This window comes from Podarcis tiliguerta (assembly GCF_965153285.1).
Source record: "Podarcis tiliguerta genome assembly, chromosome: 2".
In the NCBI taxonomy this organism is placed as follows: Eukaryota; Metazoa; Chordata; class Lepidosauria; order Squamata; family Lacertidae; genus Podarcis; species Podarcis tiliguerta.
In genome coordinates, this window is record NC_139535.1 from 66,037,206 (window position 1) to 66,057,314 (window position 20,109).

The 20,109-nt window shown below is 42.5% G+C and overlaps 1 protein-coding gene across 5 annotated transcripts in view; it reads right to left on the bottom strand.

Moving 5' to 3' along the window:
• Positions 1-20,109, bottom strand: part of JADE2 (jade family PHD finger 2) — a 147,445-nt gene that overhangs the window by 68,677 nt on the left and 58,659 nt on the right. The window lies entirely within an intron of this gene.

Genomic DNA, 20,109 nt, shown 5'->3' on the forward strand with positions numbered 1-20,109 from the left:
TTTGGAGCAGAATAATTTAGCAATTTTAGCAATATTTATACCACAAATGGAAACTGGTTTAACCATTATGGATTTTCCCAAGGAACCTGTGAAGCATAGTTTTGTGAAGTTGTTAAAAATTCAATTAGAAAGATTATTGGCATATTCACAGAGCTATAGCCACTAGGATTTCTTCAGAGAAGGTGTGATAGTTAAGCTGGTTAAGACGTGGAGAGAAAAGATGGCAGTTTTTAGTAATTTCTGACTGAAGAGTTCAATGAGACTCCAAAACTTGCAGATGCACACCAAAAACAAACAAATGACCAAGAAGTTAAAAGGAATCACTTCCCAAAATTTCTCAAATTCTACAGGGCTGAAGTGCCAGAATAGGAAAATTATCTGGGGCACCTGCTTATTATTAAAGCCAATTTAGAATCACCTCAAAAGTGGCACTGACTTCCGACTCTTTGAAAGACCTTTGAGGTGCTGTCAAAACCAACGACACAAAAATAATGGTTTGTTTGGGAACTATTGACCTTTCTGACAATCAGGAAGTGCTTTTTAAAAGACATAACACAAAGAGAATAAACTATATGTACCAAAGAGTACGTAATGGGTTTTAATAATCAGCAGTGTCAAGAAAAAGGTGTTTCTGAGTGACAAGAAAGATATAACCATTCAGCACTGTTACAAAGCTCTGAGTACTTCCCCTTGACCTTGCTGATAAAACTCACTGTTGAAGTGATTCACATGGCAAATGGTTTCGGGGACACCTTTAGTGTTGGCACCACAAGAGGTGTAATTTTCAAGGGACAATGGAACTGCTACTCAACCATTAAGTCACAGGTAATATTACTGAGGAAGAGCCCCTTCCCAACCGAACCTTGGGTCTAGCATGCAACCCTAAGTGATTTAGCTGCTGTACCAAAAGGTAACTCCAGCGTTTATCATGAAACAATTGCAAAATTATCTCTAAGGATGAGCCTGAGGCCAGAGATGGCAGGAAGCAGTTGGTCCAAGAGGAAATCCCCTGTATTAACAATAAAATAATAAAACTAAATAATTGAATATGATGTCATTTTAGATAGGCCACCTAATCATAAAGCTAGTACAGTGGTACCTCGGGTTAAGAACTTAATTCGTTCTGGAGGTCTGTTCTTAACCTGAAACTGTTCTTAACCTGAAACACCACTTTAGCTAACGGGGTCTCCTGCTGCACAATTTCTGTTCTCATCCTGAAGCAAAGTTCTTAACCCGAGGTAATATTTCTGGGTTAGCGGAATCTGTAACCTGAAGCATATGTAACCTGAGGTACCACTGTACAGTCGTACCTTGGTTGTCGAATACCCTGGAACCCGGATGTTTTGGCTCCCAAATGCTGCAAACCCAGAAGTGATTGTTTCAGTTTGCGAATGTTCTTTTGTAACCCGAACATCCAACGGGCTTCTGCGGTTTCCTGCAGCTAATCAGAAGTTGCAATTTGGAAGTCCAACGGACTTCGGGAACAGATTCCGTTCAACTTCCAAGGTACGACTGTATTGCTGAAGGTAACTCCTTAATTTGGATTTTCTAATTGGTTCTTACCTCTATAGGTGACAACCATGCCTGGTTGAAAAATATCTTGAAGTACATGCCACATAAACCTAATGCTTACAATTGCCCTAAGAGTACAGGGGGGGATGTACTATTTACAAAGAAGACTGGAAATAAGAAGACTTTATTTCTTTTCTTTTCTTTAAAAAAACAACCTACTACAATAGCAAAAAAGTGAACCTCTCCAGAACAAAGGAAGCAGCAAACAAAACCCAAAAACTCTCCCACGTTGGCGCATTGTTTTTCTGTTCTAGTGCTGCATTTGTGGCCCAATAGTAATGGGATTTTGTTTACTAGAGTCTTAATCTAACATTCTTCATCTGGTGCACCAGAGGCTTGCCGCAAATATGAACAGAATAGGGTGACCAGATGTAAAAGAAGACAGAGCTCAAGCACCTTTAATAGCTCTGAAGAATTAGGAATTTCAGCAGAAATTCCTCCTTCCACACATTAAAGAGCTCATTTAACATCCGACCAGCCTCCCCATGACACCCTGTGGCTCTATTCCATCCTGACACCATGAATTGCATGAATATATCTACAGGAATGGACAAGATGCCCTTTGGCCTTTCCTTTTCTCTAATTCTGTTGTTCTGTCTGTTACACTGGACCGAAAGCTACAAGTTTCTTTCTGAAGTAAATTCAGGGGATGATTAACTCAATTCCTGACTACTTCCCTCCAGCTTCATTACTTCCCATCCACCTGCTATGGCACACAGTGCCACATTCAACGCACAGACTGAGTCATGTCTTTAGTTTCTGCTTTTACCTCCTGATCTATGGAAAAGCTCCTGGGTGCAACCAATAGTAGAGCTTGTAGAGCTGGGCCCATAAGATTGTCTGAAAGTCAAATGCCTTATGCTCACACCACAATGAATTAAAGTGGTTCTTCCCACCCTCCCACTAGATGTGATTCTTTTATTTCCCTTTTTTTGTTGTTGCTTTGCCAGCATTACTATAAGCCTGTCGGCAACAACCTCCCACATGTTTTGATTCTGAAGTCAAACAAATAACCCTACCTACGGCTAAATCTGCCTGCATCAATCTTCTCATAATGTTTCCTATGACACTGGAGGCTTTCTTTCCCCTGGAGCTTGCTGAGGATATCACTCAGAATAATCACATGTACAAACCACCACTTCAGGAAGAGAAGGGAGGGGAAATAACCATGGGATTTTTATATATGATACAAAATGATAAGTGAATACAGGCTGTTTCAGCCTCAGCTGAGGTAGGCAAAGCCAAGCAATTAAAGTCATTTACTTTGAGGGCTTCCAGAAGGAGACAATAAGCCCAAAGAATTCTGCTTCTTCTGGTCTATAAAAAATAGAAACTGACAACTGTGCTTGTTAAGGGTAAAGCACTTATTTTCTAAGCCTCCTGCCCCTTTTTGTAAAGGTGGGGAAGCTCAGGAATTTTGTATTTTTTTTCACAGAATGACAACTTCCTTGCTATTTAGTGTCTCCATAAATGAGCCAGCTCTCGCTTCACCATCCACCATCCTATTGTGGTCCTGGCTATGGACATCGCCTGTTCTGTGACCTGTGGGAAGGCCTTCTCTGCAGTAGTGCCGTGTCCTGCATCTTTGGCGCTGATAATTCATCACCATCTTTTATTCACCCAGGCCTTTGTGCCATCCTCACTCATTAGAGCTGGGTTATCTATATTTATTAATTTGTGCTGTGCTACTATGGATCTGCAAATTCTTGTTTGAATTTTATTGTTTTATTGGTTGCAATGTTGTTGTTTGATTTTATTGTTTTACTGGCACTGTAAACCACCCTGTTGTCTTTTGATGAAGGGTTTCCTATAAACAAAACCAATAACAGAAAGCAAACTCAGCTGTTGAGTCGTAATGGTTAAGTATGAGAAACAGAGCCACAGAGAAAAAAGAGGGGTGCATCTGCCTTTCTTGTGGAACATCAAGGCTGGAATACACGGCAGGCATTTTTTGGTTGGGGGTGTTCTTAAGTCCCATTTAAATGAAAGACTGGTCCCAAGTTGAATTTAAGAATTGGCATCTCATTGATTTCAAGGGGATTTAACCAGAAGTGATTTTTCTCTGGACAGCATCCTTGCCAGATGGTTAATGAAAAGGGCACAAATGTTGCCAAAACACACAGGGGATGTCAGGGAACTGCCATCAGTGCCGGAGGGAGAGAGCAAAAGCCAGAGGGATTCCAGAGAGAGTCAGGGATTGGGAGAGGCAGCCCATCTTCTGGGGAAGAGAATCAGCATAGCACCAGTGGAGAAGGGGGGCAGATGGGGGAATCGGCGAGGCGGTCCCATGACTCCTTGCCGGGGACCAGCGGGGAGAGTAAGGGTCCTCCGCTGCCCACGCCCTCCTTGCGCAGAAGGCTTTCGCGCAGAGAGAGTAGGAGAAGACTAGGCGTCAAAGAGCTTCTTTGCTGGAAGAAGTTTAAGAAACGCCCACTGACGGATTCTGGCAGCGATGGAGTCAGCCACGGGTGAGTGGCTGTCCGGACAGAAAAGGTTCACTTAGGCAACCCAGCCAGGTGTTTGCACCCAGCCGGGGAGATAAGCACCGGCTTACGCACAAGCAACCCCTAGAACCATTACAGGAGACAATGGAAAGGCAAAAACAGTGCAGGTTGTCATACATTTTAGTTGTCCCATGCACAGCAACCTCATGTACAAGGTCCAAGTGCTATTGGCCCCGAGGACTGGGAAGAAGGAAGCATCAAGCCATGGGCAGGGACCATGACATGTCTATGTTCTGTTTAGCAGCTAATTCCTTGTTGGCAATGGCGTTAAACAGCAAAAGAATCCATGCCAGGCTTGCTTAGGGATCCCAAAACTTCTGACAGCTTGGGCACACTTTTTTGTTTCTTTTGTTATGAGTGAATTACAGCTGCAGGCATGTTTCAATCTTATCCCCCAAAAAAGGTTCATTTGAGAGTGTACAAGAGCTCTGGATTTGGCTGTGCTTCCTCTGAAGGGCTGTTAATTCTGGCACATCTCTGCATCAGGAGCAACTAAATGATCCAACTACACCCAACGCAGACATGCAGCAAAGTTACCCACCCCCAGGAAAAGCTGAGTGGGAGACATAGAGGCTGAAGCCGTGAATCACTGAGAGATGCAGCAGGCTCCTCAGTGGGCAGGCAATTTCAGCTTGTGTGAGACTTTTATTTGATGATTACGTATGTTTTGGTTGTAGACGTTTTGGTCATTAAATCACTTCAATATGTTTCATGGGAAAGCGATTCATAAATAAATATATTGTCTATTTCTCACTGTACAGTAGCAGTTCATTTGTACGCAGCATAGCATATTTGGAGACTTCTACATACTAAGTGTGTGGTACCTAGTACTGTAGACATCTGCACATGTGGGTAGCAGCCCAGATTGGCAACCGCATATCAACAGTGCTCTATGCAAGTTTTAATGTTCTCTATTTCCCAGAGGTGCTGGGATGTGGGGGGTGTTTCGTAAGGGAAGGTGTCACACCCATCACTCATGAAGATTGGCCTTGAACACTGAGAAATAAGGATGAGGAGAGGAGAGGGGCCTTGTCTGCCCATGTAGCTTCTGGGTGGGAATTGAATGGGCATTTGCTGTCAATTCTCCTGCTGTTTTCCAGCAGCTTGGCACCATTACGCATGACACTTGCCACGCACACAACAACAGTGTCACACATAATGATATACCATCACAGGAAGAGCTCGGCCTGAGAAGCGGGCTGTGATGCCAGCTCTGACAGCTCTCGGCACACTCAGGAGCTGAAGCTTGCCATGGTATTTGCAAAGATCACATCTCTCCCTGGAAATATCACATTGTGACACAAATGCCAATATACACTGGTGCTGACAAAAACAAGCAGAGGAAGAGCAACATCCTCCTTGTCCTTCAGGAAATAATTTGAAATCTGGGATGTTCGTGATCATTCAGTTCACGTCACTCTTACACTTTCAAGAGAGAATATGGAAGGCGGGAGGAGGAGGGATGAGAAGGAAATGTCCCTCAACAGTTTCACTGAGATCTTCTGGAACAGAAGGGCCCACATAAAAAAATGTTTTGCACCCTCCAAAAAACCACTCCTGGGGGTCAAGGAACCTTCTGGAACTGCAGAGGGACTGGGGAAACTGGGATATTCAGGTTGGGGGTGAGGTACGGTGTGCAAGTTGAAGTGCCTTTCTGCTCACACAATATGCCTTTGAATCCAAGCAATTATATATTGCTACTGGGAATCCATTAGGACTGACGCAGATTGACATGTTTTATGAGATTGCCCAGTGGAGGCAAGTTCCTGGGATTTGATGAGAGGGGAAGACATAGAAAAGAACCAAAAATCATTCTGAGGAGACTAATGAAGGAAGTAAATGTAAAAGGAAGAATGTTTTGATGGATTCCCTAGTAGCTGCTAAAAATGTTTATGCTACACACTGGAAAGTAAATACAACACCAGATTTGAATGAGTGGTTATTTAATGTCTGGCATGTCACACTGAAATGGAAAAACTGACTTGTATTCAGCAGGCTAGGGGGAAAGGCAGGGAATGTGATTTTTCAGGATTTATGGAACATTGGTCAAAGGCTATAGTATTAGAAAGGGAAATCTGGATAGATTTCTGAGCATTTTTTTAAAAAGTTTAGTGTTTGTTTTCTATGGTGTCTTTCTTATCTAAACAGTTGGGTGGGAGTAGGATCACAACTGATGTTATTTGAAGCACTAAAGTTTGTGTCATATGCTATGTTTATCATGTTATACTGATTTTTTTAAAACTAGTATTTTAAAAGGTTGGTGAAGCGAAACCTTCTCTTTACACGAATAACACTGGTTTCCATTAGCAAGGGTTGTCCTCCTAAATAAATAAATAAATAAATAATTTATACCCCGCCCATCTGGCTGCGTTTGCCCAGCCACTCTGGACGGCTTCCAACAGAATAGTAAAAACATGATAAAAGATCAAACATTAAAAACTTCCCTAAACTTCAGATGTCTTCTAAAAGTCAGATAGTTGTTTATTTCCTTGACATCTGATGGGAGGATGTTCCACAGGGCCTGGTTCCTTGTAACCTGACTTCTCGCAGAGAGGGAACCACCAGAAAGCCCTCGGAGCAGGACCTCAGTGTTTTAATAGTTCATGTTTTAATAGTTCTAGCTTGAATAATGCTTTCAACCAACAGGCCTGAGCTAGGCATACTAAGCAATGGTAGCCTTCCCCATACCTGAATCCATGACTTTTATAAGGCACTGTCTCTTGAGACAGATGGATGCCAACAATTTATTGTATCTAGGAAATTTGCCTTTCCCCTCAACCTGGGATGTATATTTATCTAGCAAGTGTGACAACAGGTGAAGTCACCAGTGGTAACCAAATTCTCTATCACCACCTCAGATATAGTAATTACTTTTGTCTTTCCACCTACAGCAGTTCTGTGAAGACATTTTCTAGGGTAGTAGACTAGAATATAGATCAATTCCACTCCCAATGGCTAGTTCCATATTGAACAGACCTTATTTTAGGGCTTTGTTTTAATCAAAACTATTTTTTTATACATTTGTGAATTATGCCTTTTCTCTTTTTGCCAGGAACTGTTTATCCTCACAATTTTTCTATATACAGCTTCCTGCACATATAACCAAACTGTCCTTTGTGAGGTCTTCCATACTTGGAATGCCGTCTAATAATCCTTTGCATGACTGATTCTCCAGAAATACTGTATATTGGATTAAAGAGGAAACGACTCCTTTAAAATCTGCAGGCTCAATTCTATTCTAAAGGTCTGTTGAAGTTTTAAAAATGCCACCAAGATTGATTTCAGCCCTAAACACTCTCTTGACATCTTAGTATCAGTACAATCTAAGTCTGTGTTAAATCATGAGGCAGCTACTTTAAATAGAAAGCTTAGTGCTCTTTTGCAAATTGATCAAGCGACAATAAATGTGTTGCTTTTTCACTGCCACTAAGAACGTCTGAACTGATCCAGCTACACAGCATGACCAGGCTTTAAACCTTTATTAATCCTACTTACATAACTTGCTTACAGAACAGTCAGCTTGCAACAGGTGATAGTTTGAAATGCATCCAACTGATGATGCTCAAAAAGCACTGGGCTTTGAACCTTAGCGGAAAGAAGATTTTATTTTTAGCCTGGCATTAAACTGCAAAGATCATTCACTGTACCTATCCAAGGCTACATTCACATGGACAAAAGCAAAGAGCTACAGATATTGCTGTAGGGTTATTTAGGGTTATTTGGGAATGACTGGTTTCTGTTTCATTTGTATTCTATGCTCATTCACCACTTTTTCCCCCAGTGAAAGGGGATTGTGCTTAGTGAAATTAAATGACACTATCCTGGAGGTTTGATTTCTAAAGAAGAAATGATGGTGAACAGAAGAATCCCAGGAATGAATATAGGTAACTCCCTCAGCTGCGATGGGTGGGTGTCTCTCTAACCCAATAACTTTGTAGAATTCATGCACAGTGCCGTTTCCTGGGCTGACCTCCCATCCATGCATTACACACAGGGGAATACAAGTATAGAGCCCAACATGTGTGTGCTCAGTCCATGCAATCATTGAATGCCTCTCATGCTCTACACCAAGGACGGGAAGCCTATGGCCCTCCAAATATTACTGATCAATGGCTACTGAAGTCAAACAACATCTGGACAGCCACAGGTTCCCTATTCCTGTTCTGTGCATTAGAACTGCAATGTTACGGGGCTTCTATGACAAAACAAGTGGAGATAAGGTGTGTTAAGCATCTGTTAAACAAAAGCTAAAAGCACTTGCTGGTGAGAATAATGCCAAAGAGCTTGTTCAAGTAGAGCGGTAAAAGCCTATGGAATACAGTAGCTCTGATACTGATGCAAGTGCAGACTGCATGCGGTTGGGGAAGGCTTTGAACATTTCACATATGATATTGTACCAAGATAACTGAAACTTCAGGTTTTAAGCATTGGTGGCTTGCAGAGAGCTGTGCATGCACAAGTCTTGTGGGGTGTTGTGTGTGTGTGTGTGTGTGTGTGTGTGTGTGTCTCCCTGAGGGCTTCTGTTCAAAATTATCACTTCGCAGAAGAGAATTTGAAATGAAGCTCTGCTGAAGTTAGAGGTGAGACACTTTCCAATGGTGAGAAATAAATCTTCACCCAGTCTCGTAATCACCTGTCTAATGCTGATAATGGCTACAAGCACCTAAAAACCTGAGGTACAGAGTAACTACATTTAACTCTTAACTTTCTACATGTTGTTCTATGGTAGAGATAAAAAACATTATCAAAGAAGAGAAGATGCGGACTTAACATCATAGTTCTGGCAGTCAGCCCTGAGGGGCTACTTTAGTTGCAAACACTGACTTATGCTGCTGCAGCTAAACTTAGCATCCTGAGCACTACAAGTGAGACCGAGCCGTGCAATGATTTCTGAATTACCAAGGGAAAGACAGCGACAATCCAGAGTCTGTTCCTGTGTGAATGTTACAGAACTGCTCCAACAGTACCTGTGACCCGGGGAAGGGGCTGCTGGCAACCTCATCATGACTTGAGTATGCCTCTTGCATGGCCTAAAGCTCAGCAATTGCATGTTTATGCCAGTTCTGGGATGGTGACAATAACAAATTCCATGAGTTGCATTTGTGCAGTGCCTAGAATGGGTCAGGCTGTCAGTCACTCTCACTGGTAAATTACAGCCTTTGACTTTTCTTAAAATGACAATGAACTGGGACTTGTGTAATGCCTAGCAATACCATTTTTAAAAGAAAGTCTGTTTATGTTTTAACTTAAGGTTACGCCCACCTCATTAATAGGTTGTTCTCCAAAACCATCCTCTCAGTTCTTTGATAGCTCCTCGTTTTGTTAATCACACGCTTCCCACAAGCTGTTCCCATAGCCCCCTCTGACCTGCCTGATTAAAGATCCTGCACAGCTTCATTCTTAAAGTCTGCTCTGAATGCATCAACATCTGAAGGAAGGCGGACGCAAGTTGTATTTAGCTCATGTTTCCTGGAGCCAATTCTTACGTTGCTGTTGCATCATGAAGACCTCTTAAAATTGCATTTGAACTGTGAAAGCTTATGCCACAGCAAGCTTATTTGTTGTTGTTGTTTCACATTGTGAGTTACCAATTCAACAGCTGCAATGTGTAGAATAGATGGATTGCCAAGTGGACCACCTTGATCACATGAGAGCATTTCCACACCAACATCAACTTCCATCAAGAACATCTGATCCAACATGGAGGCACAATGAGTCTAGTTCACACTGCAAGATTGCTTTATACCAGAGTTAAGGAAGCAGTGGCTTTCCAGATGTTACTGGACTAAAAGCCCCACCATCCCTGACTCTTCTGGCAGGGAGTGATGGGAGTTAAAGAGTCTAACAACATCTGGAGGGACACATCTGGCTGCACCCATTTCATATATTACAGCTACCATGCAGAGCTGGCATCACACATACACTGTTTTGGACAATTTCCCACATGACAAGTGTAACCTGCACATCAGTCAAAAGTTGCATGCCTTCAATGCCCCCCGAATCTTACACCAGGCTTCACCAATCTGTTGCCCTCCATATGCTTTGGACCATAACTGTTCATCAGCCCTATGGGAGTTCTAGATAAAAACTTCTGGTAGTGAAGGCTGACTTACACACACTTTGCAACAGAAGTGCAGTTCACGATCTAGAACAAAAACATTTCACTGCTGTAAAACTAGAAAATCAGTCACATTCATGATGTCTCAGTCCTCTGATGTAAAATGTGGGGGAAGGTTTTGAAACAGAGAAATCCAATGCCCATCCTGTAGTTTGGGTGTGTATAAATCCATTTATATCAACGGATAAAAAATTCACACAAAGAAAAGAACATAATGTGTAACACGGCTTCAAGCGAGGAATCTCTGTGTGTATACTGGAGTCCTACACGCATACGAAATCGCTAGATTGGGGCAAAACATGTCAAAAACGGTTTATTTGTCTCAGTGTTTCTTTTCCATATGTTACACCACAGGATAGAGTTTGGGTATTATGGCTGGCTATTAATAGCTTAATTAAGGCATCAGCCTCTCATCTAACAGCAATAATTCACAGTGCCTAATTTACAAATGTACACGAATCAAGCCTCTTGACACACTCTTAAAATAAATATCACAGTGTCCATTTGATAGCTGAGAACGTAAGTAATTGAACCGCTAGTCATAAAATGGTTAGAACTAAAAACAGCCCTTGTCTCCAAACTACCAGAATCCCGCTGTAGTCGTTTATATTGCAAACACAGCAGAAGGCTTCCAATGTTGACACAAAGCTGATGGGAGGCTACAAAAAAGGAAAGTATTTTTTCATTTCCAAGAAAGTCTCCTGAAGTGTGCAAAATTTCACAATGTCCATGTAATAGGTGTAAAGCTGTTCCCATTAGCCCGGGGGGGGGGGGGGGGAGCCACTACCAAGACCGTACATTGAGAGTAATGGATTCTGTTAAGTGCTGAGCCGGCCTCTCTGTAGCATTACTGTGTGGGTTAGCTTCTCTGCTGTTGCTCAGACAGGAGGGAAACTAGGGGCCAGATCCTGGTTATTCGTACACCAGTCTGAATACATGTCAGATCAACATGTATTTCATAGGAGGCCTTCCAGGTCCTGCAGATTCACAGCCTGAATTGATGCAGTTGGCTCTATTGGAACACCTTTAAGCTGGAACATATGGGTCCTTGCCCCTGCTTTGCCCATTTCTGACCCATGAAACAGCTTTGCACAGCAACATTACATTGCATCTGGTGGCTCTTGCCAGTGCAACAGGCAGGTTTCCACTTTCCTCCTATGTCCCAAAGCTGTCTTGGATTACCAGCTTTGCACCACTGGTTCAACAGTGTATTAAGGCAGTGCATTACACCTGATGCTGAACACATGTACAGGAGGCAGTATGTGGCTCCGAGAACTGATTGGGCTGCACGTTTCTTCTTACTAACAGTGGATATTTGGGTGTGTTTTTTTTAAATGCTTGGATTCCCCAATTTTGACTTGAGCAACACATTTACACCTGTGTGTTGTGAGTGTGAAGTCCTAAATGGAGAGGGCAACCTTTTAAATATATTAACTTAGATATCTATGGCATTTATTTTACCATAGAAGCCTTGCTGTTGTGGAGCTGTGCTGCGAGAGCCTCATAGGCCCATTGCCAAAAACAAGCCCCACCCCTCCTCTCCAGCTCCAAAGAGGAAAGCTGAGGCTTGTTGCCTGGCAGTGGGCTGATGCCAAAATATACTTCAAGTTTCCTTGAAATCTAAAACCGAACATTATCCCAGGGATATTGTGTTCCTTGCTATCACCTATGAATAGGGCATCAGAGACCCTAGGAACATATAAACGACTACCTTTCCCCAAAGTTATTTTTTTGGAGGGGTCCAGCACTATAATATACAGCACCATTGTGAAACCACTTAAGGCTTAAAAAAAAAAGCCATCACAGTGAATACTGCCTGCTATAAATATGTTAACAATGGAAATAAAAGAGAGGCATAAAAGGCAGGCTAATGTACTATGGTTCAGGTGTGAAACATCATCTGGAGACAGGAAGGATGGATAGTTAGGTCAAGGGTGCTCACCAGAGGCCCAAATTCTTTTTATTATCATCATCAGTCATCTCTATAGCATTTTCAGCATGTGAGGTGCTATACAACTATTATTTCATTCACCCTCACACTAATACCATGAGGTAGATCACTGTTATTCCCATTTTAATTATGGGTGAGAAATTAATGGGTCTAAGGCCACCCTTGTCTGCCACATATTCTGTAATAAATGTCCTCTTTCACTGCTCCTTCTCTCTATGATCCTTTCCCTCTATTCTGCCCATGTTCTAGGCTAGCGGAAGGTTCTATGAGAGTGCAATTCTTTCATGGTATCGCTTTTTAGGCAGGATACTGCAAATTTGTTCTCTCACTTATTAAAATGTTGTCTAGCTCAGAAATGGAGGTCCTGTGGCCCTCTATGTGTTGGGGGACTTCAACTCCCACCAGCACCAGCTGGCATGGCTAATAGAATCAAGAGACAATTGGAGTTGTAGTCCAACAACATACAGAGGGCAGGATGCTACCCATTCCTGGTCTGCCTCAAGTGTTATGGTGGAAGTGGGGAAAGCCAAGATTTGTGTGTTTTCCCCAGCCCTCTTAATTACATTTGGTGAGGCAAAAGTCGGCCTTGTAAGTTCTGAGGCAGTTATGGAATGAGTCATAGATTCAGATGTAAGTTATGTTATCGCTGTTTTCGAAAAAGAGGCTTGCTGTTATGACCAATCACTTTTGGCACTTTTGAAGAAGGCCTGTGCAGAATCTGGAATTTATCTTCTAACAAGATCTTGCATGTGCGTTTTTAAAATATGTTGAGCACCAATTCACGTAAATGTACGCAAAGTATAAACTTCCCTAGTACCACACAAGCCTCAAAGGATAAGGAGAGATTAAAACCTGGCAACACAACTATGGTGGCCATGAAAGACTCCTACCCAGGGCTTCGCATGACTTGCTGAAATTCCCTCTTCTATACAACTCTATAAAGAGGCAGGAACCCTCTCTCCTTTTACATCTGGCCAGCATGAAAATTCCCATTGACCAACAGCATTCTGGTGGCATAGAGCTATCAGGTTACAATGCAGTCACAACTGAGATCAGAAACATGATGCAGACATGCATACTCCATACCCCTCTTCTTTCCTCCTCCCACACATTAATTCTATAGTTTGCTTTAACTTTATAACCAGATTCACTCATAACCAGGGTTTGCATATCCGTTTCAAACTCTGGTTTCAAATTCTGAGTATAAGGTCAATCCTAGTCAGTGATTACCACTGCTAGGGCTGATGCAAATATAACCCTACACAGTGACTTAAAGAAGATCAATAGCAAACAATAAACAGGCAGCATCCAACTCAAGCTTCCCATCAGTGCAAGGATTTACACTTGTGCAATGGCGCTTCCCCCTCTCCTCCCCCTGTGTCCTCCCCAAATCTGCTCTGGAACTTCAGAAGGCATGCAGAGGAAGGATGTTCTGTTATACAAGTGTAAACACTTGTGCTAGCAAGACACATTACTTAGATATTGTCCAGTGTCAGGAATGTACATAATATCTAAAATGGGCCAACAAACTAGTTGGTGAAAGCCCCAGCAAAAGAAATGTGTTTTAAGAGTCTCCTGTGAGGGCCTCCTGCCTAGCAGGAGAGAAAGTGTTTCAATGAGTGGGTGCCACTACAGAAAAGGCCCATCCATGTTGTCAGCAAGAAAAATATTATAAAAAGCTTCCTAATAACAAAGCTTCCTCCACTGATCTTAACATCCTAGCAGGTCTGAGTAACAGAAGGCAATCCTTTAGCTATCCCAGTCCCTAAATCTTGAAAATAACTTGGTAGCTAATAGGCATTATTATTTGTCATGGTGTAAATGGTGAATTATGGACAGAGAGAGATACAGAAGTTGAAATCCTTGCCACGTAATGCCTTAAAAGCATGCCTTTCCATCCTTAAAAATGATGTTCAGTCTGGGCCAACAGGAGGCGCCGAGTGTACCTACTGTAAGTGAAACACCCATTGCAGATTTGGTCTCACAGCTGCAATTTTGCCTCATATCTTAGCTGCTTCTGTTGGTATTGGGGTGGGGTGGAAAATAGGAATGTTCCAGGTTCAGAATTAAAAAGATGGGGATTGAATGTGAAGCACCAAGAGTGAACATCAAAAAGCCCAGGATGAGTGTTCTTAAGTTTAAAGGAGGGAACAATATGAATGAAACCAACTTTATGTCGAGATAAGCCTGCCACTAAGAGAACAAGATAACACTTTTGAACTTTAAAGGCTCTGCATGGTATATACAGGGAGATAAGAGAACAGAAAGAATTGATCATAACCATTGGAGGGGGTAGAAAATGTCACAGGAACTGAGTCACTCATCCCTATGTACGGAGGGAATCTTTTCAAACAGGCTAGAAAGTGGGCAGGGGATAAATACACTGAAAGGGGAAACCATTAAAAGAATAAATGCATTCAACCTAAAGGTGACTAAGTAAAATACAATAATATATGGGAAATCATTTCTCTATTAAAATTGGGAAATTTTGTTTTTAGATTTGAAGCATCTACCTAGAGCCCAATTGCTAGGCTTGGTTCCCTCCTCCCCTACCCCAGGCAAAGATAATTGATTGTTCAAAAGTTTTTTTAAAAAAATGTTCGATGGGCATACTGTTATTGCTGTTGTTTAAAAAAAGCCCCACATCTCTGTCATTACCATGGAAGAGAAGAGCCACATGGCTGCTTATCCCACATGTTCATATGTGGAAAGGTTTGTACCTGCAAAAATTAAGCAAATAGCCAGGAGATGCTCCTTCACTATTGCAGTCTGGTATGCTGATTATATATTTTTCCCCCTTTGAAGCCGTTTGAAGTTCGTGCCAGAGGTGGGAGTAACAAGACGAACTGAAAGGCAGAGATGAGTCATCTCAAGATGATGTTAATAAGTGATGTTAGAACAGGAAACCTCTGAGAGCTCCTCTCAGGGTGTGCAGCAAACCACCCTATTAAAAGCTTTCATTTACAGCCAGAGGCACTGGAGGGCTCCTCACTCTGGAAGCAGATATGTCTGAAAATGTAAAGCCTGCACTAGAGGTACAAGATCCATTTGTTCATGCACAGTTCAGCTGCATTCATCTGAAAGGCCCAGATGGAGGACATCAAAGATATTCAGATAAAGTTTAAATGCATGGTGGACACGGGCATGCCCTGAAACGATGGATATGTAAATTTGGAAAGCAAGAGAACAAGACACCGAAGGCCCACTTCAAACACGCAGGCGAACAACATCAAACTATGACTTTTATCACAGACTGTGAAGGAACTGGGCTTTACTGTCCTGGAGTGCTTGTATATAAAATGAGAATGCTTGTTTTTACCTGTCTGCTGATTGGGTGGCATAGGGTTAAGCTGGAGTCCTAAGCGGGTGCCACCCCAGGCTCATCAAACATTAAGGCAGTGAAATGTGTGGGATGGTACATCCCAGTCTGAGGGTGAGAAAATGAAAAGCTCTAAACATTCCTTGAGCAGAGATCCCAAGGGAAGGAGCTTATGCTGGCAATTCAACCTGAGACCCTCTATGTGCAAAGCAGAGCTATTGCTTGTCCCACGGGAAATTGCATTCCCACGATTCCTGGTGGCATATGAATGACAAGGGAGGTCTATTAAAACAGATAGACAGCCAGGAGGCAAGTAGTTCAAGGCCGAATTCAGCATGATAAGGAAGGAAGGCTGCCACGAAAGAGTAACTTTCTGCTGAGTAAGTTCTGGTGCCTTTTAGGGACTGTGCAGCCCAGAGGTAGTGGATGCGTTTCTGTAATTTATGCCTATCTTTTTCCTGAAAACACTTATATTTAAGTATGTTTAAGGAAGGGAAGGTCTTGATGGAAAGGTTTAGCGGGTAACTCAATCTACACTGTAATTCTGTTCCATGGGTTCAGTTCACACATTCAACTGCCCCATTCAGCTGTGCTGCTTGCATGCAAAGGCTACACACAAGCAGCACAGGCGTCTCCAAGCATGGTAAACTCTACAGACACTCTGCATTGCTAAGCCAGCCACTTTCTATGAGCTGGAGCAGAGGCACTCCTCTACTTGCTGAGCCTTGCCACATCATACAGGGACCTGCAAAATTGGGCGTCTAAATCATGGTACAGCCTCCACTAGTAGATGAGGCTCCCCACTTTGGACTTTGCCCTCCAACTTGTCGGTGGCGATGGGCACAGTTACATAGGGGTGGGATGAAGTTCAGCACCTTCGTCATCAAGTACCCTGCTTGTATTTAGTTTTAAGTGCTAAGTGGCACACATGAATGGGGCTGTAGACAGAAATTCAGACAGAAATTTAAATACCCTGAATTCAAGGTGTTAAAGGGAAGTAGTCTATTGAGCTGGTTGGAAAGCACACAATACAAGGGAAATAAATAAACAATGCACTCAACTGAGAGGAGGCAAAACCTAAATGTATTTCAGACCAGATGTGTCAAAAATATCATTTGGTTACAATCTACCATCAGTTCACCTCAGCCCACACAGCAAAAGCCTCTCTTTTAGACACAACATTGAACACTAATTCCATCGGTTGGCATTTGCTCCTATGTTGTAATTTGTCATTCATAGCTTTTGTAATATGATATATCTGGAGAATAAGTGTCATATAGCAGCTAGGATGCTATAATTGGACCGGAATGACCTGGGTTCAAAATATTATTGGTCATGAATCTCACTGTTGATCTTGGCATAGTCGTGTCTCACCAGGGCTGCGGCAAGGATAACATGGGAGTGACATCTGTGTATTTATTTATTTATTTTAAAATGTTTACCCAGCCTTTTGAGCAGAGTCCTCCAGACAGCTTACAACAAAAGTTTTGAAAAAACAAGCAAACATAAAATACATCAAAACAAACAAAAAATACATCAATAAAACCAATAGCAGCAGCACAGTAACATTCTTGATTTTTCAGTCTGGGAAAGCTCAGCTGGTAGAGCACGAGGCTCTTAAACTCGGGGTCATGGGTTCAAGTTCCACGTTGGACAAAAGATTCCTGCATTGCAGGGGGTTGGACTAGATGATCCTCGTGGTCTCCTCTAATTCTACAAGTCTATGATTCTATTATTATTATTTGCCACTAAAAGCCTGGGAAAATAAAATCATTTTAGCTAGCACACTATCATCATCAAAGGGACTGTCAGGTTGGTAGGGAATTCTATAAATAGGGTGTAGAAAAGGGGAATGATCCTGCTCCTGGCAGCTGCTCACCTAACCTCAGAAGGTGGGGCTACTCAGAGCTAGGTGCCTGATGAGAATATTAACATTTGAGGCAAATTCATATGAGAGCAGCTGGCCCTGCCTCAAGGTATCCAGTACTTGCTAAACCAAAATAGCCGCTAGGTCCTTAGAGAAAGGGTGGGGAATAAATGTGAGAAATAAATCGTTACTGCTGCAAGGTAAATGGGATAACAAGATGTACAGTGAAAAGAAGTGACTTGCCTAGTGCAATCAAAAGTGACAAAGAGCAACTTAGGCCTTGTGGCACTGCTCTGGTAAAACCAGCCTAGACTAGGAGACCAAAAAGGCCTCTGCAGAACAGTAAGCAAACAAATCTCTTGCCAATTTGGTCACCAAATGCAGTAGTTTGGTATCAACACAGCCCAGCTGAACTCAGCAGGACTTACTTCTTAAATGTGCATAGAATTGTGTTCTACTGAAGTCAAAACATACTTGGGAACCCAGCAGAGAAGTGATTCCCAGATTATTACTGCTCCCCCAAAACAAGTTGCAACAAATTTGTTTTATGTGTTACTCATCCATGACACTGAACATTTGTTGTGAATATTCTGCGTGCCAGGATTAAAAGCAGCATCCCTTAACTAGTAATTGGGACCTGTTCAGATATTGCTTCACCATCGAATTCTATATAGGGCAAGATCAAAAGCGGGCTCTGAACTTGTGTGCTCCCTCCACCACCTCTCCCCCTCATTAAAGGTAGAAGGTAATTAACAAACTATGCAGTAAGAGGAGCATCAGTGTGAACAGCACTTACATTTATCCCAACATCCAACTGTTTGACTATAACTGGTGTGCCCCGAGTCATATAGATCATTTTGATTCAACTCCAGATTGACAGTTTATCCTCATAATTACAAATTAGACATGAACTGGAGGGTTCATGGCTGAACAACCATGACTACACCTTGGGCTAAAGAGCTGCTCCATTTAACCAGGGCCTCGAACAGATGTGTGGAGATTGGTAGATTTGGAAAACAGGGGTGACATGTATGGCTTAGTGATTCCAGAAACAGCAGCATCTGAGGTCACATCTCAGACATGCAATACTCCTTTTAAAAACTAATCTTGACCAGGGATGGCTCTCCTGGTCATGTGGAGCTACTGCAGCAGCCTCCTACTGTTGATGCTTAGCAGGAAGAACAGGAGGCAGTGAGGTGAGAACATGGCAGACACACCAGCAAAGCCAATCTGGTGCTCCCACTGCTGCTTCTGTGCAGCCATGACTTTGCCATCTCCTCAGCCCTCCCAGTGAAGGACATCGCTGAAGCTCTGCCCCCTGGGGAGCCACTCCAGCCCAAGAGACCTTGATGGAACAAATAATCATGACTTAACTACTGGCGGGGGGCGCAGTATGTGGCCGTGAAATAAATAAAGCATTTGCCTGGCTATCTGCCTCAACCAGATGCCATGGGGTTTTCTCATACAGTATGATTTGTTTTCACCTCTAGCTTTTCTTCTCCTGTAGCTGCTTCATAACACCACAATGGTTCTTTACTTTCTGAATATCTTTATTAATTCTTTTAAAATAAATAAAATAAAATAAAAAAATAAAATAAAATAAAATAAAATGCATGTATTCTGAAAGGTGGATAAGGGTGATTGGTTCCATGTGCCTACCAAACAGCAACTATGCAGGAATGCACTATGAAGTGCCATACAACTGGAAGCCAGCGGCCATTTCAGGTACCGTATTTTTTGCTCTATAAGACGCACCAGACCACAAGATGCACCTAGTTTTTGGAGGAGGAAAACAAGAAAAAAAATATTCTGAATCCCTGAAGCTAGAACAGCAAGAGGGATCGCTGTGCAGCAAAAGCAGCGATCCCTCTTCCTGTTCTGGCTTCTGGGATAGCTGCACAGCCTGAATTCGCTCCATAAGACGCACACACATTTCCCCTTACTTTTTAGGAGGGAAAAGGTGACTCTTATAGAGCAAAAAATACGGTATTTCAAATCTTCACTACACAACTGTCCTTGGGGAAACATTTGTGTGGAGCATGCAATATATGGCCCAGGATATCCACAAAAAAAGACACAGTCGTACCTTAGAAGTCGAACAGCTTAGTTCCCAAACGTTTTGGCTCCCAAAAGTTGCAAACCCAGAAGTGACTGTTCCAGTTTGCGAACTATTTTTGGAAGCCGAACATCTGATGGGGCTTCCAATTGGCTACAGGAGCTTCCTGCAGCCAATCAGAAGCCATGCTTCGGTTTTTGAATGCTTTGGAAGTCAAGTGGACTTCAAGAACAGATTCCGTTCAACTTCCAAGGTACAACTGTACAGACTCCTGGTTATGTTTCATGCCTTAGGCACAGCCCATTTTCCGTTGCTGCAACTAGTGATCACTTCTGGCTAGCTGTTACTATATTTGCAGACCGTGCTTGTTGCATCAAGGCCAGTCAGGGCACATTTCTGAATGGCTGCAACAGCCCTGACACACTCAAGGAAGCTTCAGAAGCAATATTTTTTAAAAAATGTTAGTTTTAATAGCTGCAGGGTCACCTGATGTATGTTTCTGAGCACACACATACAATACAGTAAGCATGCACTTAACTGTGTATTGCATAAATGTGGCAACCACACGTGTACCATACCAATCTGCTTGCCAGGGAACAGTTGTTGGCCAAAAATTCTGGTATTCTCTGTAACAAACCCACCTAGGCTTGACCCTGAGTAGTAATATTATGATGTTGTTATTGTTGCTGTTGTTCTTATTAAAATTTATTACTCCCCCTTCA